This window comes from Pyrgilauda ruficollis, unplaced genomic scaffold (assembly GCF_017590135.1).
Source record: "Pyrgilauda ruficollis isolate IOZ18807 unplaced genomic scaffold, ASM1759013v1 scaffold23, whole genome shotgun sequence".
NCBI lineage: Eukaryota > Metazoa > Chordata > Aves > Passeriformes > Passeridae > Pyrgilauda > Pyrgilauda ruficollis.
In genome coordinates this window covers 17,061,138-17,082,803 of record NW_024522539.1, presented here as the reverse complement: position 1 = coordinate 17,082,803, position 21,666 = coordinate 17,061,138, and the positions used below count along the sequence as shown (strand labels likewise).

The window sequence follows — 21,666 nt, the reverse complement described above, 5'->3', positions numbered from 1 at the left end:
GGAAAGGGATCACTCTGTGAGTCATCAGCAGGATATTAAATATGCAAAATTTGTAAATAAGGTCACCCCGAGAGGGAACACAGAGCAGGAAGATAGGAGGGCTGGGCAAATAGCCAAGGATGGAGCAGGTGAAGTAGCTGACAGTACCTGAGGATTGTCAAGCAGGGCAAGGCACAGCCCCACATCCTTCAAGGCAGGGGCAACTGGGCAGAGGGGAATAACAAACCCCCCTCTCCACCAACAGGTAGACTTGTCACTACCAGACCTGAAGAGAAAGCAAACTGTGATGTCAGTGTGCTAGTGGTAGCCATAGATTGGAAAAGACAAGCCCACAGCTGCAGCTGGCAGGGAGTTTTGTGGGAAGCTGAGCCTACCCAGCATTATTCAGCTGCTTCCCAGGTGCTGGAAGAGCCAGAGCTCGTGTCTGTGATTGCAGGGGCAGGAGCAGTGGGATCCTGAAAGGCTCAATTGACCCCAGATTACAGAGCCAGCTGGGCACAAGCCAGGGCTGAGCTCACCCACTCACCTGGAGCTGGCTGGGAAGCAGAAGGCAGCTCGAAGGGAATGCCAGGTTACCTTGTTGCTGGCAATGGCCTCTCATTTGTCAGTGAGGGATGCAGGCAATTTACACAGGGATGTGGGAGTGTTGCAGGTGTTAGGCAGCCACCCTGAGAGCTCAAGACAACAAAGAGATCCTGAAAAAAAGCAGATCCATTCCTAGCTGCAGAGAGGCTCTTAGCAAGTCCAGCAAGCCCCAGGCAGAGCTAGAGGAAGGGGGGCTGGGAACAGACCACTGGGACAATGGTCCAAGGACAAAAGGGCTGCATTACAGGGCCTATTCTGGCCGCTAAGCTAGGTTTAAGCAATTTTGCTGCTGCCTAATCTGAGGCTAATAATGTCAGTCTTAAAACCTGGAAATGCCTGGCCAAGTCAGTGGAGAAGAGAGGGTGAGGCACTTAAACAGTCCAAGCATTATGTTTCTGTCTGTTCAGAACAAAGGCAAACTGCTTTCAGGTTTAAAGTACATGATCCCTGATGGAAGCAAGATATACAGACCTGCTGTGGTGCTGTGATGGGGTGAGGAGCCTTAACATCACTGTCTGGTGCAACCCCAGAGGCAAAGTTCAGCGAGCTGGTGCCAGGGTGACCGGCAGAGGTTATCCAAAAGCCAGGCTCCATGAAATGCAGTTAGTCAGGACAAAGTGGCCTGGTCTCAGCAGGCTGCCTGCCTTGTTGTTTACCTGACCCAGCAATCCAGAATTTCTTTTACACAGCTTCATTTATAAAAGAATCCAGCCTGCAAAGCACAGCTTAGCCCAAATTTCCACTACCAGACTTCATCAGATCACTCCAGGCTCTGAGACCACTGTCTCCACACAGTAATAGACATCATCCTCAGGCTTTGTGTGTGTTTATGTTACCCTTCCATTTTCCCTTCAGATATGACATGCAATTCCTAGAAAATATGTTATAAACTCTTCTGCTCTGGAGTTCTGCCACCTCTGATTGCACTCATTTGAGCCAAGGATGTCGTTTCAAAGTAAATCAATAAACAAGGCTTAAAAGGGTCCTACAGACAGAGGCTGGGGGCAGCACCACCTCCCCCTCCCCAGTTATCTCTTCTTCAACCTAACCAAGTAAATGGGTGAAATCCAAACAGGAAAACACTTCCCAAAGCCCCTCAGTGTTGCTTTACAGTATGGGAGTAGGGGCCAGGGTCTGCCTTGCACCTGGAATATCACTTCCAGTGTTCAAAGTCCCAAATGAGCATGAGTAGGTGTCACAGCACAATCAGGGCTGGTGGGAAGCTATCCTAGGGATCACTGGCAGGGATACCCCTCACTGCTAGCCTGTGGCACCCACAAGGGGCTGCAGCCAGGGTCTCCTGGTTGCTGCAGGTGATCCTGGAGAAACCCAAGGAAACAACTCCAGTGAGAGACTGGAATGGCAAACCTGGAAAGTCTGGATTCAGAAAGGGGCCATGCACCTCCCACTCTTACTGTAGACATTTAGTGCCCCTCAGGCTTGCTATCACATGGAGAGTAACACATCCAAGTAGAGCATATCTAGATTTATTTGGGAATTCCAGGGAAGCACATCTTCACCACTAATCCTCCTTTCCACTACTTGTGGCTTCTCGTACTTCCCAGCACACCAACAGCCATACAGGCACAGGATCTGATCCTTGTGAGTCTCTCAAGAAGCTCTAACAAGGTTGTACCTCCTCAAGCAGCTCCTCCAAGGTGATCCATAATGGACCCTATGAGCACTGTATGGAATGCTGGCTGAGCACTTCCCTAGGGAAGAGCTGAGAGGTGGGTTATTCATCACCAGGAGCTGTCCTGCTCTCCAGGATCAATGCACACATGGGCAAGGGAGCTACCAGAGAAACCTCTGACACAAAGCCTGCTTGGATGCACTCACAGCAGGATTTACAGAGCAAATTAACTCCACTGGTTGAATTACTTGCTTTTTTTTTTTTCTTTCAAAATCTCCAAAGGCTGCATAGATACAATGCTGACAACTCAGCCAGAGAGGAGGGCTGCTGTTGCACACAATGAGAATGAAGACCCCCAAACAACTGATGGGTTTTTGCCTGGCTGCATCTTCAGTTGAGATCTCCATTACCCGTGTGCTGATGGTTGTATTGGTGTGTCTGCCTGGGCTTCCTCAGGCCAGCTCAGGACATCTGCTCTGCTGCTTTTGCTCGTTGTAAAACAGAATGAATCATTCAGGGTAGAAGTGATCTCTTGTTTTGGTTGTCTTCATGGGCTGGTCTCTGTTCAGTGCTCTGTTTCCAAATCCAGCATTGTATGTGCAGAATCTGATTAGGGGAGTTTACACCACCAGAATATACATCCAATGTAGCAATTACACACAGCTCTGGAAGAGCCTCCCACACAACATACTGGCACAGTGAAGCTCCTACTAGAGACATGTGGGACGAGCAGCCCACATGTCTCCTGCACAACCAGATTACTCAGCCCCAGAGTGCTGCTTGAAGCAACATTTTCTTGGGATTCGGGGAGAGATCCCACAGCCTGCTGCTCTTTTTTGTGGGGTCTGTCCTCGTTCACAGAGCTATTACTCATTGCCTGGAAGGCTGCATGCCACCAAGGTGCTCTGAGCTATCCCAGCCTGCAAAGAAGGTTCCTGTGAGCTGCACTGAGTGACACTAGTGCCAGAAGCCATCTCCATGGCCATATCCATGACATTCCCCTGCACAGCAGCAGGCATCTGAACTGCACACACTGCTGTGGTGCCTCAGTTTCTCTCTGTGCCTCCAGCACAGGCTTCCCTGCCCCTCACCCAGGCAAACCCCAAATTCAAAAGGCCAAATTCTTCCCTGAGTCCATGCAAAGCAGCCCCTCGTCTCCCCTGCAGAGCAACGGGAGACACTCCCCTCCCACCCTGCCCAGGACTGCAGAGCCCTGTTATGTGGCCCCAGTGCAACACTTCCAACCCCAGAGATGTTTTTCCTGCTGGGAAGCATCCCCTGCTCTGGGCACCTGCAGCACTGAGAAGCTTTAGGGGTGCTCAGCCATGGGGTAATTAATGAACACATGTGATCACTTCTATTATCTGCAATTTGAAAGTAACTCTTATCAAGGCAGAGCTGGAGCTGTGCCCACCCAGGGCACAGCCACATCTGGGGCTCAGGACCTTTGCTCACTCATTCTCCCTGGCTGCTCAGGGAGTCAGGTGGTGCCGTTCCTAGAAGGTGAATAAATTATTACTGCAAATTACTCTGATGAAGTGGCTTTTATTAGAAAGCCAGACACAAAGGGAGTTTGCTGATTGGCTCCCAGTGATGTCATACCCAGCACAGCACTCAAACGCAGAGATACGAATTTTCTCGTCTATATTTTGCATATAATTTTCATTTTCTCCTGGCAATAAAGACACCAGCGAAACCTTTCATTCGGGGAGGGTGGTGGGGGGTCTGTACTGCTCAAGTGGCTGATGAAAGAGAAGTGGCCTTTGTTCCTCTGTCTTGCAGGGAACCTCAGGCTAACAGTTTGCACCCACAAAGGCACTGTGGTTTATTGCTGTATTACAAACCCATCACTCCATTTTCTTCGGTGGATAGCAGAGAAATTGGCATTTTTTGGGCTTCACTGTATCTAAAATCATTCTGATCATAGGGATTTTGCTATTTACAAGCTGAAGCTTAAAGTGCAGATAAAGCAACAGCTTTCTGAACATCACCGAAGGCGGGTACAGGGCTTTGGGAAAAAACAGGCAGCAAAATCCCAACTAATTATTTATTTTCCAAATTTCACATGGTCATTGTTCCTCCCTGCAAAGCCATTGTGAGTTCTCAGTGAGGTCTGTCAGAGGCAGAGTCAGTGACCAGCACACCACGTGCTCTCATTCCCCTTCCCTAACTGAATGTCCTATCGAACTTACAGAATTTCCCTAGGAAACATTCCAGCTTTAATCATTCCTGGATGCAACAGGCTCAAACAGCAGACCCCTGTGTGGAGAGCAGGCATGGAAGTATCCCTTGCCTCACTGAACTGGAATGAACTCCCAAATTCAAGTGAAGGCTTTGGTTTCCTCAGCAGCTCCCTCACGCAAGGCTGCCGCAGGTCTGGGCCCCTCTTGTCCCTGCTGAACCTGGACATGGGCAGAGCGGAAGGTTTTCCATACCTTCCTGCCTCCATTATGTATCCTTGAGGTGTAAATTTTGCTGGGATGGCCAAGTGTAACATTTCCAGCCCTGGAAACAGGCTCCTGCTTGTTCTGTGCAAACACTGGGCTCTCCTCCAACAGAGCCAGCACAAATCCTGAGCTGACCTACAGTGCCTGCCTACTCCCCTTTGATTATGGCTCCAAAGTCATTTGTCCTACAAGGGCAGAAAACAAAACACATCTATCACTTGGAAGATGTCCTGGAAACCCCCAGACAGTTGTGCTGATGAAACTGGACACTGAGGGCTACTGGAGAGCTCAAACATAGTTAGATTTGCTGTTCCCAGTCCTGGGGTCACGACTCCCTACAACATCATCAACTCCACTTTATTCCAGGTGGATCGAAGTTGGAAATAATTCTCTCTTATTGTCTGAAGATTTGCTGAGCTGCCTGCCCTTTGTGGAAAACAGGAGCTGCCCTCAGACTCCTGGATGTTGGATCTGAGGCTTTTGAAATCCTGAGGGTGAAGGTGCAAGGAACAGGCATCCGGGAAAGAGAGCGCCTGACTGTGAATCCGAGTGAAAAGGAATGTGAAGGCTGCAATCCTGGAAGAGGATGCTGGCTGAGACACACGGCCAGCATCAGCAAAAAGGGAATGGGCTCTCAGGTTTAAGACCTGGAACAGATTCAAATCACCCCTTTTAGGTCTGACCTCCTTGCCCATCTGAGGGAGACAGCAGAGAGGGGAGGGAGCCATGAATCTTGGATCCTGTCCTTATGTGGCTTGGCCCTACATCCCTCTTTGCTTTTACCACTCCATGTGTAGAACAGAGGGTTATTAAAAGCACCAGAAGAATCTCAAGTAAAACAATTTTACTGTTTTAAGAGCTTTGTTATAGCATCTCTGGAGCTCTGGCTTGGACCACCACAGACCATTGTCGGGAAGCTCTAAACAGCCTTTGAATATTGAATTACTGCTCAGAAACGTATCAAATTCCAAAATTGCAAACACTTACTCAGGCCAAAAAAAGAAGACTCTGTAGAATAGTACATAGACAGAACAGACAACAAAACCATCATGCTGGCCTAACTCAGCTTCCCTTCCCCACCCAGAGCAACAGCCTTGCCCCAGTCTCATTCCAGCAGTGTCACTCCCCTGGGAAGCAGCAGGGCTCTAGAGAACACAGTCCCACCTATTCATCACTCACCTCAAAACGAGAGCCCTTCTATTGCTTGGCTTTTAATGAAATTGGGGCTTGATATCTCAGTCAGCCCCTCCCTTCCACTTGAGGACAGCATTAGCATCAGTCTGGATTATAATACCCAGGAAGATGTTCTGGGGCGATATGAATCAAAGCCCTGAAAGTGGGATTGTGTTTAATTAATTGTGGCTGACAGATGAAGGTATTGATCGTAGATTGAGAGGTTCAAGACTGGCCTGGGGGATAATTATTGCAGGGCACACTGTGTTAGGGTGATATTTTTTTAATTTCTGGCGATGTAGGAGGGAAGCAGGGGGGAAATAAGTGAATAATTGCAGCTAATTAGGACTTGTGTGTGCATCCCAAATTAATTTGTTTGAATAATCAACCACCAACAGCAGTCTGATCCAAAAGGAAAAGGAAACAACTGTTCAGAAAGATCTCAATTCCTCCCATAAATTGTGCAGTCCCATGTCTGGGATAAATGTTTTACGGAATTGAGGCCCTAAATACAGAAGGGGAATCAGGCAAGATTATTGAGTGGAAACACTTGCTTTTGCCTAAAATCTACAATGAATCCAAGGGGGTGGGTGAGGCTGTGGGATGGCAGGGTGTGGGATAGCAGATGCTGCTCTTGCTGTGGCCCCCACCCTATTTATCCCTGTCCATGTGCAACAGGCCCCCCCGCCGGACTGCCGGCCGCCACCCCCTTCCCAGGTGGGACACGGGAGGTGCGGGATGGTCACGGCGGGATCAGACACACAACTGCTGTCGCCGCGGGGACCATGAGAGGTGTCTCGAGCGGAGAGAGGGCAGATGGAGGCGAGGCTGCGGCAGCAATCTGTGTCCCGGTGCCCGGCCCCTCGCTCCGGTCCGCGGGATCCCCGTAATCCCCCCCGGCAGCCCTGCTGCTACAAACACTCTCATCACCATCACAGCGGGGGCAGCTCAGCACAGACAGCGAATGATCTAGCGGGGGGTTAATAAAAGGACTGGCGCAGAACAAAAAGCCTGTCAGCCGCCACAAGATGTGCTCTCCTCCCCTTGTGCCCCCCAGGAAATTAAAAACCGGAGCCTGTGGTGTGCAGTGTTCTCCGCGGGACTGGACGGGGCACTGGGATGTGGAAGGGTAGGGTGGGAAGGGGGAAGTAGGGAGTTAAATGTTTGTCCCAGCTGTTGTTTCTGACGCGATCTATCAGGTGCTGTTACTCTAAAGGACCGGACTACCTGGTCTTTCCAAACCTGAAGAGACCAAGGCACATTTCTGTGTGCTGCTGCCAGCAACTGCTCCTGGAGAGAGTCCACTACATCCTGCCAGGCTGCTCCGCCTGACACCACCGAAGTCCATGTTTCCATGGAAATGGGAAGAGAACGGATGCCTGTGACACGACATACCTTTTCTGATGTACATTTGGACCACTTCTAACATCCCTTTCTAGCAACAGCCTTCAGGACTGGATATTTTGCGGGCACAACCAAAACAGAACAAGAAGGGGGGAAAATATCTGATGGTATGAATCAAACCCCACTATCCTTTCTGGTGAACTCGAAAGTGCATTAATCCATTACAACACCCTTCTAGGCAGAGAGACCCCTGCACTAATACAATACAGTTCACAAGCGCACAGTGAGATCTGCCCCTCCCCTGTCGGGGCTGGCTTGGGTAAAGTTTCCAGCAGCATTTCCCTGCCGAGGGCTGCGATCGCAGCGCTCGGTTTCCCGGCTGTTCCCCGTGCCCAGGCCGGGCTGCGCAGCGCGGGCCCGCAGCGCCCTCTCCCGCGGCACCGGGGCACCCCCGGCGCCGGCAGCCGCAGCACTCCGGGCTGCCCGGCCCGGTACACGGGAGGTCAGTACCGCCCACCCAGGGCTAACCCCGGCACCACCCAAACCAGCAGCGACTTCTGCGCGCCTTGAGGGATTCTGATGAGCAGAGAGAAGTCTTTGCCTACCTGCAGCTTGCCAGCAATGCTGAGCACTTTAGATAAAAGTGAGGAGGTTCACAGAAGCTTTGCTGAGGGCCTGTCAGTTTGGCATGTACCAGAAGAGTGTGGAATAAAGCGATTATTCCTCTCTTGGACACAGTGCTCAGCACGTGAGGTCTGGCTGCACCTCAGGGTGTCAAGCAGCCAAACCCTCACCGGTCTGTTCTCGCACCACCTTCACAGAGGTTTTGTACAGCCTCTCTCAGCAGCTGCTCCTGTCCCACACTGCCCTGGGCACTGTGCTCTGGGCATCTCTGTGCCCACACTGCAGACCCGCCTGCCCTGGACCTCACTCCAGACCCATTAGCACAGCACATTAGGAGGAGAAACACAAGATATTTGTAAAGCCAAAGGCAAAGCAATGACAAATTTTGTCTCTGTAGGGAGTTTGCTTGGGATTATTATCATTTTAAAGGGCAAGTTACTGCTCCTCGAACTGGGAGCCCAGGATTTGAATAAAGGACCTTCATGAATACAGATACATTGCATAGACAGAATAAATAAAGCTGATCCACAGCTGCCATTTTACTTTCCAAGAGGGTGAAAAAAAGATGTCCCATCCCCAGGAGATCCAGAAAGGGCTTCAGCCCTTTCATTAGACACAGAGAAGAGGCTGAGATGCAAGGCCTGGCTGAGTGCTTCCACCCTGTCAGGAGAGCAATGTGCTGGAGAAGGCAGCCTTCCCAGCACTCCCAGGAAGCAAAGGCTTCCTGGCTGCCATGAAAACATTGAAAACTGGAAACACTCCTGCCCTTCCTCAGGGCAAGGGACTCCAGGAGGCACCAGTGTCAGAGCCAGACCCAGCTACACCCACAGGACATTTAGCACCACACTGCAGCTCCTGGAATAAAGTCAGCAGAATAAATGATAAATGAAATAAAATGGGATTTCAATTGACCAGAACATTTCATTCAGTCCAAAAGTAAATGAGAAGCCCAGGGCTCTTTCTGAGCAAGAAGCAGCAGCACTGTGACATGTCCCAGCCCTGCCCTCCCCAATGTGGACACTCACAGCATCTGGCCAGATGTGCCCTCAAGGCCCTGCCCTGGCTCATGCACCAGCACCTGCTGCTGGGAAATGAGTTTTTGCAATATTCCTTCCTGCCACATCCATCTCAGACAGTAGAAATAAATGTCATTTCTCTCACACCACGTTACATGTCCTGACAGATCTGCCCAACCAAGATAACCCTTGCAACACCAGCCTTGATTTTTCCCTGATCTCAGTGGATTTGGCACCAAAGGGATTTTCTCCAGGCTTGGGAAGGTTGTTACTTCTTTTGGTGCCATTGGGAAAACTATGTGTGCTGTGTGGGAGATCAGATGGGTGAGTGCAAGCAGCCCTGTAGTGACAGGAGGGTGGCTTATGTGGGGTTGTAACAGGGCTGGGACTATGCTCCATGGCAGGCAGCAGGTCTGTGTTCCTCCTGCTGCTGCTGAGCACATCCCTGCACATATCCCTGTCCCCTAAGTCTCATTTGTCCTACACCTGCAGTGAGTGTGTATATTTTTAGTCTCAGGGAAACATACAAGCAAGAATTGACCTGCTTAATGGATTCTGCTGGGTCCAACCTGCCAACAAAGAGCAGTGTAACACTGGCAGGACCTCTTGGTGGTAGTTCCATGTGGTCTTTTGTGTGCTGGTGATAGAGGATTTGTTTTTTCTTAGCACTTCTCTGCTTTGTTTTGGGTTTTCCACCACTGCTGGCTGTGGTAACATTGAGAGCACCAGCTTCAGGGTGTGCAGACATCAAAGTGAGGAAATTCCCCTTTTGGTGCTCTAGTAAGGAACAGATCAAATCCAAAGCAGACATGGGCAAGGTCCCCATGCCCCTGGCTCCAGCACTGAACATATACACTCACCCTGGGTTCAAACATTGTGCCAGGGTGCCACATCCAGCTCTGGCAGCCCCAAAAGCTCCCTACTGTTCACTCTGTCTGCACTCTATTTGTGGTCACCCCAGCTGCTGGACTGGCACCACCATGGCATTAACTTCAGGAGGGTGACAGTGACACTGTCCTGACAGAGCTCTCCTGAGGGCTGAAGCCCTGCCAGTGCTCAACACCTCCTCACTCACTTTGCCCTGGGCAGGCTCCAAACCCACCTCTCCCACTGCACTGCCCACAGCTCCTCCCAAGCTCACACCAGCTGTTACTCCAGCAAAGAAGTGAATCCCAGTAATGTGAGGACACTTGCAGAGCCTCAGCTTAGCAGGGACTGGAGTCTGTAGTTTATGCCTCCAGGGTGACATTGCAGATGAAAATCAAAATGCCAGAACCAACTAAAGGAATTTTAAAAAGCATTTTCTGCTTTTAGGCAGCTGAGGGATGAACAGATCTAGATTCACTGGGCTTAGGTCAGTCTTGTCTGAGATACACAGGTCCTTCTCCTTGCTTTGTCCTTCCAACTTCTTTCCCTTCCCAGAAACACCCAGTTGAGTCTCCCACTGTGCAACTCCCAGGTCAGTCTTTAGAGGGGCTGCAGTAGCTTATTTGTTTAAATCTCTGCAGGCACTCAGACTTCTCAGGAGCCCTCAATCTCGACAGAGTAGCAAGCATTCACAACTGTAAATGTGTCTTGCACAGTTTGTTCTCAGATTCCTGCTAACTACACCCAAAGTCTGGCTGATGCCCTCTTTTTCTGTGTTTTCTTTTACATGGAACAAAGATCTCGTTTTGCCATTGCTTTGTGGTATTTATGATGTGTAAGGTTGCTCAGGGTCCCAACTCTGTACCCTTGTGTCCTTTTCCCCTCACACAGACACAAGCTGCAGCATGTCACTTCAGCAGAATATGCTGAAGGCATTTGGGGGGTACTCACAGTGGCATTTTACAACTGCTCCTTGGGGATTTGATCTCTTCCTTCTTAAAAGACCTTCTGTCCTTGAAACACAGCTTGAACTTTTCACATGAGACCACAATATGCTAAACATTCCTGTGCTATTTAGAGACATCTTTACTCTGTTGATAGCAGTGACAAGCCCAGGGAAGCCACTGCTCTGCTGGCACTCCATTTACTGGCAACAGGTGACACGGTCAGCTCTCTCACTGAGGGACAAGGCCTGCTGTGGGTGTGTCATGTGGATGTAAATGTCTCTTTGGTAGGGCTGACTAGAGGATTGCAAATATTTAGAAGGAAGCTGGAGTTTTTACATCCCAACAGCATCTGAACTGACAGCACACACATTTCCCAGGCCGAGTCCAAACCTCAGGAATTCAGCAGGTATCTGCTGAGTGCTATTACAAACCAGGATTTCATCTGAGGCTTACTCCCCCAGCTCTTGTTAGCAGACTGATGGCTTTGTGGTTATGATCTTCCTCAGCTTCTGTCTTGAGATGTTTCAGTTTCTTTGTCAGAGATTGTCACTGGGCACTGCACTGACTCCCACTTCTCTCTGATTGCTGTGCTAATGAGACACTGAATAACCCATATGAAAAATGCTTTCCTTGGGCTGAAGGATGGTGTCACTCCCCCATTTCACAATAAGGACAGAAGAAGACTCCCTGAGACCTGCTAGCCTAGGAAAAGAACCTAAATTCCTGCTCAGAGGGATTCAAGTTCAGCTCCTGCTCATAGCATCTGCTGAATGGGCCATGCAGCACGAACCAGCCCTGCCTGGAGCAGGGCAGAACCTTGTCCTGCCTCCCTTACCTGTTTCCCATGAGCAGCACAGGGCTCACAACTGTTACTCTTTGGCCTGCCAAGCAAAAATTGCTATTTTAGTGAGAATGTTGGAGGCTGATGGAAATCTGACAGTCCATGGCTAAGCTGCCAGCTGGGAAGTGGGTGGAAATGAATCTTTTGTCGCATAGTTAAACTGCCTTTTCTCCAGATTAATTAATTCACAAAAATTTATCCCTTCCTGGGTTTCACAGCTGAAAACAAAGCCAGTCTCACCTCCCCTGCACTATCTGTCAGTTGTACCACAAAGTGCAGAAGCACTCACTCCATTGTTTCTCATATGATCAAGTCCTGGGGAAAAAAGAAAATACCTGCACAGGCTTCCAATTCACCTGAGGTTCTGAGCTGCCCCACATCAATTTTTCTACAGTTACACCCAAACAGCTGGTTCTGCCTTGAACTGATCACAGGGCCATGAGCCCAGGCAGAAGCCCCAGCACAGACTCAAAGCACTCAAGGCACTGCCCAGTTCTATTTTCAGCCCAAGTTTCCCGCAGTTTGTATTAAATGCCAGGTGTCTGTTCGATATCTCCACCACAGTGGCAACCCTCAGATCACATTTGGCTTCCCATGGACCAGATCCAAGGAGTGATGGATAGCTGGACAGGTGCCCAGCTGGAAGCTCAAGAGCCCAGCAGTGAGAAGCATCTCAGCACCTGTGTCTCGACAGAGACAGGAGCAGGCTGAAAAACTAGCTGTCCACGGGCTCCTGTTCCTCATCTGCTAGCACAGTTCTTTGGATAATCTCAAAGCCTACTCATCAGGTGCTCAGGGCATAGCTGTGCCCTTTCCCAGCCCCGTGTCCTGTGCAGCTGCCCAGACCTGTCTTTCTCACCTTCAACTGCCAGCTAAGTGCTAAATCTGTAGCAGACTCCTAAGATTATCAGTTCTTTTCCTGTAAGGAAGCTTTGTTTGGGAAAGGCTTCCTCACACACCTCCATATTTGGCACCTTAGCACTCCACTTGAAGTGAAAACCAAGCTCAGTAACACCTCTCCCCTCTAGAGTAGGCCACAAGGCAGTCACAGCATGTGCAGACTCCCACAGGCCACTGTCCCACCTCTGGAACAGTGAGATACCTGGGAAAGGGAAAGCCATCCCTCCCTGCTCACCCTCTAGTACAGAGGATTTCACAGTCCTCTACAGCAATGCTCTGGAGTTGAAGGGTTCCTTTTCAGTCAACTCTTCCTTGTACAGAAGCTGGTCCAGATCAACAGATTGTTCTTTCCTATTTTTATACTATACAGTTTTTGAAGTTAACAAGCAGCCAAAACTGTCCCTGTAAGCCTGAGTTTGGCGAAGGAGAGTGTTCTGTCAGCAGCTGATTCCTCAGGAGGAAGTCACTGAAAAGTCTGTTGTTTCCTTTGGAGATGAATGACCTCCTCCAGACAGCAGATGGAGTAGTCACTTGCTACTGAGGTCTGCAGCAGGATGTTTCAGCTAGGGGAAAAGGAGGAGGAATAAAGTGACATTCTGTCTTGGCCACTTCTGAGAAGGGAAATGTCACAATAGTAATTTCTGAAATCCAGAGAGCAGCAGCAGTAGAGAAGCATCAGTTTGTTTTCTTCTGTACTTTTGTGAAGATGAAGGAGGCAGAGTCTTTCTCAGTATGTCCACCATGGAGGGGCTTTCAGTGCCTTCTCTCTTCTCTTTAGCCCCTTGTCCCCATCAGTGCCCAAAAGCCATTTCTATTCGAGATGTGCTGTGCTCTGAGGCAGGGAGATCCACCATCCCCCTCAGCCCAAACAGCCTGAGGATGCTGCAGGGAAGCACTCAGTCCTGCAGCACTAACAAAGCACAGGCTGAGCTCACAGAATGGAGACAGTAAATCACATGCAGACTTGCAAAAGGCAGTCTCTGGGGCCTGAGCTGGCTGATCACCCAGCAACTTCCCTAGGAACTACCTGGGTTTCCCTTTGATCTCTTTTGGTTAGTATTTCTCCTTGTCATGCGTGATGCCCAGCCTAGAGGCAAGACATCCTCACAAGACTTATAAGTGCCACAGAACTACAAAGGCAAAAGGAATTTCATGCTCACAAAGCCTCAGCAATATCTATACACACACATAAGAAAAAACAGACTTCAAATACTTATAAAAGGACTTATTGTGCTCTGGATTTCTGTGGTTTTCCAATGTCTTACAGCTTTATTTCAGGATCATAAGACACTTTCTTTGAAACCTTTTCAAGCCCTTCCCCACACAACCAGTTTTAGCACCCCTTTGCTCCTCCATCCCCTCTTTATTTTAGAAAAGATTTTCTGGGTGTTCTGACTGTGCATCACTTTTCTCAACCATTTTTCTATTTCTCTGATTGTTGTCTCTTTATGAAAGAGGTTGGAGACCTCTTTTACCTACTTAAACAATGTGGTTCCATGTGCAGCCACAATCACTACCTTTGGTCTCATTTAACACCAAGCACTCCATGCCCTACGCTTCCTGTATTCACACAGAAGGAAAATACCAGGGACACCTTTGTCACAGCAAATTCTGTGGCCCAAACCTCTGTGGACAGATCTAGAGCCGACAGCTTTGCCAGCCACTGCTATTTATGAGCTGTGTCTGTTAACAACCCAGGGGGGTGTGTGAGCAGTTACAGTATGAACTATGAAATATACAAGTAGGTTTGGCAGTCTCGGTGGTGACATTCTCAAACAACTGCCTCTCAGAAGACCAATACAGACATTCACTGCAAAGTCTGATTCAGAGCTTCAGCTGGCATGTTAAAATATGCCCTGTTGTATAAGGCACATCCTATCTGGATCAGCCACCCCTGAGAGAGCAGGACCGTGCACCTGACTGCACATTCTGCAGGTCCTGGAGCTGCAGCACAGCCTGGAAGATGCTAAGGAAGAGACAGGGATCAGGAGGGTGGAACAGAGGTGGCCCCGGTGCTGCTCTGTGGGGAGTGACATGATCTGTAAGGCAGGATCCCCAAGGATGAGCAGCTGATGTCACCTCACACTGTCCCCACCCTGAGTGATTCTCCCACAGGGCTGTGGGTGACTGGAGTGGCAAAATGGGAGCTGAGCCAGTGGGAGAGAAGCAGTCCCCATGGACACATAGCCCCATGCACACAACCCAGGTGATGCGATTCTCTTCCAGCCAGGTCTTAGGAGCTCTCACAGAAACCCACCACAGCTGAGATAGCTCAGCTACCCTGAACAGCATAAAATTAACAGGATTAGCAACACTGAGGTAGTGTTGGAAACTGGAAAAGGTTTAATAAAAGGCAAAATTACAAAGCTCTTACAGAGAAAAACTGAGCCAGGGGCAAGAGGCTCTTGCTCCTGCTAAAACACCCCACAAAAGTGATTCTTTCCTTTGTTCTCTTCCTTTTCTAGTGAATTACCTAGGTGGGACCTCTTGGCCTCTGTCCAATCGGACAGCCCCAGATCTGAGATGAAGTCCCAAAAGTCCTATGGGATGTCTTTTGTACTGAATTGGGAGAGAAACTTGTGGGCTTTTTGCCTTTTTAAGCAGAGAAAGAATAATTTAGTCACTCTGTCAACAGGGGGCACCAAGACTTGTCTATTCCAGACATGCATAGGACACACACCAAGTGAGGAACAGAAACAGGTTATGTTCACACTGATAGCTCAAGTGCATATTTGCTGGTAAAACTGTGGGGCTTTCAGCCCTCTCCTTTCCCTCTCCCCTGCTCATGGAAATCTGAGGCGGTCCTGTGCCTTCCAAAGTGCCCTCAGAAGCCCCCAGATACAGCTCTGCAAGCTGAAAGACCCTACAGCACAGCAAACACTTGGCTTCTCTCTTCTCACCTTTCCAGGCCTGTCTAAATCCTTCTTCCATAATCCTGCTACAGCAAGGGCTTCAACTTGTGAAAAACACCATTCACTTGTGTTAAAATTTCAGAAGTTTAACAGTAGTAGAAATAGTAATGAAAATAGTAATAAAAATTACAGTAAGAATTTGGACAATCAAAGTTAGGACAATAAAAGACAATAAAAAAGCAAAGAATTGCTTTGCATTCTGCCACAAAGCATGTTTTGCTAACAAAGGATTAACCCTTAAAAGCAATAGCCTATTGCATATTCATATATCTCACATATGATTCTAACATTCCTTTCAAACCAAGGGTGTTTCTGCTTAATTTCAGCTTCCCCCCCTCATCTTGTAAATCAATCTAGGTTTTCCCGATAAGGAAGCAATAATTCTTCTCTTGGGATCTTGGTGTCTTGTTGCTGTTCTCTACGCAAAGAATTTCCTGATTATCTTTTCCATTCCTTGAGCTAGTTACAAAAAGTATCTTCCATCACATAGTTTCTATTTTAATATTATGCTATAGCCTATAAACTATATTTACCACACTACTTAAAGGAGATTAATACAGCTCTACTTAAAAATATTAGCACAGCATAACTTTCCAACATAACACATCTAGTATTCATTTCAATATTTGCAAAGAGCCAATCATATAATATGCATTTTTCACAAACCACAGCCTTAAAGAGTGCAAATCAAAGGCTTCTCAAGGATCCAGCTTTTGGGAGTTTTTTACATCAGTAACAGAAATAAAGGTTGCCCTTTTGGCATGTAATTTTGCTGGTGGGGTTGTACTACACCAGTTTGTTAGTCTGAGGTACATGATGAGGTTTTAGCAATGCCCTTTGTATCACAAGAATTAGATCAGGTTCAGTAGGCACCAAACATTTCAAGGCACATTCACTCCCAACAACGCTGGCACTGCTGTTAGTGCTGAAATGATGTGAATATAAATTATAACAACCATAATACAGAATCCAAAGTATTTACAATGAGATACAACCCACAGAACAGTCACCAATGGGCATGCAAATTGGATGGATGTAGAGTACTGCAGAATAATTCGAGTTTGGATCTCAGAGCTCCTTCCCAGAGATAAGACTGAGCATCTGTCATCCATCTTCTACCTTGCCAAGTTGAGAATACACAAAAACACTTCAAGCATTGCTCTGCTCACATATACCCATCCTTTCTTCTGAACAACACACCTCTTGTGGCAGCATACATCACAGTTGAGACAGGCACGAGTTATACAATTTCAGGAAGCTTCAACCCATACAGAGTAACACCATATCACATCAGAGGGCTTCAGGCATCAGCCCATACAGAGTAACATCATATCACTCCAGAAGACTGCAAGCATCTTTTTGTTCTTTAGCCCAACCTCTTATACCCCTCATGTTGATGCACTGCCCCTGTGTGCCCTCTGCTCCCTTTGGGGGTTGCTCAGTGCCCCTAGGCACTCCATGGCTCACTGCTGTCAGTGCTGCTCACAGCTGTGCCCACTGGGGATGAGGCTGGGCCACAGCCCCACTCCCATTACCACAAACTGTGTGCCTACAACCTGTAACACACCTAATCACTCTCATGTTTACAGGGCCACACCTGACAGATAAACACGGGTTTCGTTGCAGATCTCAGCTGCTGACAGCGTTGTAGCTGGAGTCACACAGGAGCAAGACTGGAAATGCAGTCAAAACACCTTCCTACCAAAGTTTCTCACTTCCTGAGGATGATTTCCTAACCTTCTTCCCACAAATTTTAGTTGTTCCATCTTCACTGATCTGAACCATTTGCTCCAGAAACAAGCAGCTCAGCAGTCACTGCCACCACCTCTGATTGCTTGGGGTGTTCACCAGCACAGGTGGTGGCTCACACCTGCTCCAGTTCCTGTGGATTTTCTGGAAGTCAGGCTGGTCATCACAGGGTGTGAGCAACCAGCACTGCAAAATCCAGCAATTTGGCTCCAATTGAAAGAAAGGCATAAATTTGGACATGGATGATGCCAGCTCTAGCCCTGGTGTCTCAGGCAAAATGGAAACAGTTCTGCTTCCCACTGCTGAGCTGTCAAAAACTGGGAGGTGGCAAGGTCTCCAAGGAAGGCAGATTCATAACCTGGGAGGGAGGGAAAGACATTCTCTGTGCAGAAATACTTTTGCAACAGCAAATCTCTCCAATGTGGTTCAGATTCTGCATAACATCCACACAAGTGGCATCTGGCAGCTTCAGACTCTTCCCAACTCTCATTCTGGGAACAGAGTTGCCAGAGAAGCTGATACTAATTATTTAAAACTGGGACTTGCATATTTCCCATGCCATTCTACTTCTGAAGCACTGCTCTACTGAGGAGAGGTTTGCAACTGCCAAGACATGAAAGAGTGTTTGTTATTAACACATCACTATATAACCAGGGGCTTAGCAGGGGGCTGGGCGTGCACATGAGTCTTCCTCTGTTGCTGACAGTGTAGATGGAAGTCCCCAGGTATCCCATTAGGTGACAAGTGAGAATGAGTACTGCAGCCAAAACTAAGCAATTTGGCACAATTTAGTAGAGAGATGGCATTTTCTGCTCATAAAGGGCCCAGAATTGGAACAGCACGAGATGTTTCTGATTGAGATTGAGCTGTGCTGGCCAAGCTGAGTGGGTGTCTCACAGAGCAGAGCAGCAGTGGGTGCTGAAGTCCAGGACTGAGATCTGCTGGCAGAGCTCAGACGGGGAATGTTGCCCAGTTTCTGAGAACAACACCGAGTGTGTATTTTAATTAGAGCCCCTCTGCTCATCTGCATGGCTCAGCAGAAACTTTGTGAATTTTCCAGGCCTTTATTAGGATCCAGCCAAAAAACCTACCTTCAATTTTTTTCTTCTCCTCCCCCAGTGAAGCCACACTGGTAGCAACCACCCACCCCATGTGTTCTGCTGCTGGCTCTGTGGAATGTCACAGGTAGGCACTGATTCCATGTACATGGAGTGATGTGTGGTTCTGGAAAGAGTGCCCAGCTCGGATTAAATGAGGCCTGTGAGCAAAGGCAGTCTGATAGCAAGGTATGATGACACACAGAGGAGTGAGCTGGACACACAAAACCTGAGTAACTGACTCCAGGGTGCTGGGGAAGGCAGAAGTAAGGGACAGTACATCGGGAGTGTTGGACAGGACAGGAGCTAAGAGGGCTGCAAGGACCTGCCATCCAAATTGTGCCCTGGGTCCTGCCCAGTGTTCATTGGCACCAGCTAGAGATTCCATCCCAGGCACTGCAGACACACATGACCCATCCTAACAACAACAAAGGAATTCATACTTTGGGAAGGCTCCTCCCCTCCCTGTGTTATGCACTGGCCTAGAGTTTAACTGGGCAAAGCAGCCCACAGGGAATGAGCTCATTTGAATATGGGAACTCAACTCAATAAGGAGTAAAGTCAATTGCTTCAAGGTTGTGAGTTCAGAGTAAGAAAAACAGGTTTCCAGATCTCCTTTGGGAGCTAGAAGCTTTGGCTTTCACCCCTCCCTAATGTGCTCACCCTCATTTCCTTCCCTCTTGCCTCCTGCCTAAGGAGGGTCTGGCAAACCCTCATTTCTCCAAACCAAGGCAAGTTTCAAGTCTGAAAAGCAAATTCAGTGAAGTCAAAAGCTCACACTGACAGGTCTGTCAGTTCTGAGCGGCCTGAGAACAGGTGCCACTGTGCAACTCTCCATAGCTAATCTTCAAACAAGCCAGAATCACATCCTTTGTCTGCTTCCTGAAGAAAAAGGGGAGTTTTCCACCTTTTCTCTTTTTCCCCACCTTTTCTCTCTTTTTTTTTTTTTCCCTAAAGGGAACAAGTTCCATTTCCAATAACTGAACACTGATTAAAACCACTGTCCTTCTGCCACTCCCCCAAGTCGCAAGCAGCTTACACCAAAAAGCTGTCAAGAAAAAGATTTCTTATACAAGAACTTCATAACACCAGGGAACAGAAATGAAGGAAAACTGTTGACATTAAATTTTAACTCTTTGCATTCTAAAAAAATCTTTTAAATCTTACCCTTCTCTTCCCATGCTTTTAATAAAAGTATCCCAGTGAAAATTCATTGAGATCAGTTTCAACTCTTTGAAATGACACACAGCAGTGACCCAGAGGCAATCAGCTTGCTATTTCCGTAATTAAACAGATATTTAATCAATACTTTTTACTCAGTCTGAGGTAGCTCATATGAATCCAACAGCCCTGTGTCCCTCTCTGTTACCTCTAACTGGAATTCATTGGGTGGCTCAAGGGCAGGCAATAAGGAGCTGGACTTGAGCTCTCAGCCAACCGTTTCACCTCTAATTTTGCTCTTTGAGGCAAATCTAGATCTCCATTGGCTTAAAAAATAAATGTTGACCAAGAAATGGGTGTTTAGCTCTTTAACTGAACAGGTTCTCTGAGAGAATAAACCTCTTATTTTTGTTGGCAGATTGTAAAATGAATCATACAATTACCTTTGCAGCCTTATTCAAGTGCACTGCCAGAACTGTCCATGGAGGCTGAACACCAGCACTTTACAAAGATCAGACTGAGGTGGTTCTTCCTCAGCAGCATCCATTGCATTGATGTGGAAACTGCATCTGCAGAAAAAAACCCCAAACTTTAGTCTTCAGGACAGCAACTGCATCAGCATCAGCTGACAAACTAATCTCCCCAATTGTGAATTGTGCCTGAACTCCCCAAACTATTGCAGTGTCAGATTGCTGCTCACAGCCACACCCTGACATGGGACTAATAATGGGGTCCCTGAGCAGTGACAACGCTCTGGGTTGAGGCTGCCCCATGGGCACATCTAATTATGATGTTCTGTGACAAGGCTATAAATACCCCTGGTCCCACAGGTGAAGCCCTCATTGCAGCAGGGTTTTGGGGCAGGTATGTACTCTGTTGTCTCTGCCTGCTTGGGCTGGAGGGCTGTTTGTAACCACGAGAGCCTCGCAGGCCTCTCCCCCAGGGAGTGTGAAACCAGAGAGATTTCATAAACACAGAGCAAACATCAGCCAGAAAAGCACTGAAGGGGAAATGATTCAATCTGTTCAAATGAAAAAACCCAAAGACCACCTGAGCAAAGGAAAAGAGCGGGTTACACATTAACCAAGCAACTCTGGTGGGCTGAACAGGGTCTGAGAGGAGAAGATGATCACTCTGTGAAGGGCTGCTATGGCAGGAAGGCATTTGAGGATAAAGAACTGCTTGAAGGATCTGGTAAAGAATGGGGAAGGCAGAAAGGCCTCCAGTTTGTCTTCACAGTTCTGTTCTTAAAGATCATTACGTTACTGCTTTAGGCTCACAAAGCCAGTCATGCCCCTGGTCACCATCAGGTGTCAGGTGAGAAGGGTTTTTTCTCACTCTCTCCTTCACCAGCAATTCCAGCCACCATCATCTGCCTGGCCTGCCCATCTTGGCACCTCAAAGCTCTGAGGAATAATTTCAGAGGAAGAGAATGCATAAATAAATGAGGAAATCCTTTATGGCAATGCCAGGAAGAAAGGGAACCTGATGGGCAGCCAATGAGCCATGAGGGCCAGACATGAATCCATGACATGGCTGCTGACTAAATACCATCCTAAAAAGAAAGAAAAATCAGCAAAAAAGCCTTGCATTGATCTATCTCCTTTACTGCTTGCTTTGTCAGAGTCTGAGGAGATGACAATCGCTCACAACACAGAACTGAGTAAGGAAATTATCGGCTGCCTCAGCCAACGCGCTGCGGCGTACAGTTGTCAAACTCTTGCAAATTTTGTCAGTCTCTGAGTGAAAGTTCCTGTGATTTCTAAAGAAGCCCAGAAAAACTCCCTTTCATTAAAAAGGGAAACCTCCCTTCTTGCTCACTAAAGCATCTCTGTGATGGATGCACCAGGCAGCAAAGGGCATTCCCAGGCCTGCGCCCAGCACCTGAGACGGCCTCAGGGATGTGGGCAGGTCTAACGAAATTTTCCAAAAAAAAAAAAAAAAAAGTATATTAGAGATTAGAGTTGGTTATTAGCTTCAGACAGTGACTGGGTTGATGGATGTGAGCCTTTAGAGAAACTTTGGTGTGAGGCAGGGCAGAGGAGCTGTGGGACGGCAGGCACTGTGCTGTTGGGGCAGAGTGGAAACACAATACAGACCCATAAAAGTGTTGGGGAACAAAGAAATAACGGCACCATGAGGAGGAACGCCAGGGAGGGGATGGAGCAGCAGCAACACATACATAGGAGGTTGCAGGCATGATGCCCAGACAGACATCAGCTCAGCTCTACTGAAAGCCCCAGCACCGGGGCAGTGCTCACCTCCTCATCCCGGCGGCCTGGGGGCCCGGTTGCCTCGGCCCAGCCCGTTCCCGGAGGCCTCGGCCCGGCGGTGCCGTGAGGGAGCCTCCGTCCCGCCATCTCCCCTCAC

General features: G+C 48.3%; 1 long non-coding RNA gene across 1 annotated transcript; it reads right to left on the bottom strand.

Annotated features, from left to right (window-relative positions):
• Positions 1 to 601: 601 nt before the first annotated feature.
• Positions 602 to 21,647, bottom strand: LOC121354521. The gene is made up of 3 exons (XR_005955293.1): positions 21,558 to 21,647; positions 19,740 to 19,865; positions 602 to 695 (listed from the first exon to the last, which is right to left on the bottom strand). It is a non-coding gene; the product is annotated as an uncharacterized LOC121354521 (long non-coding RNA).
• Positions 21,648 to 21,666: the final 19 nt, after the last annotated feature.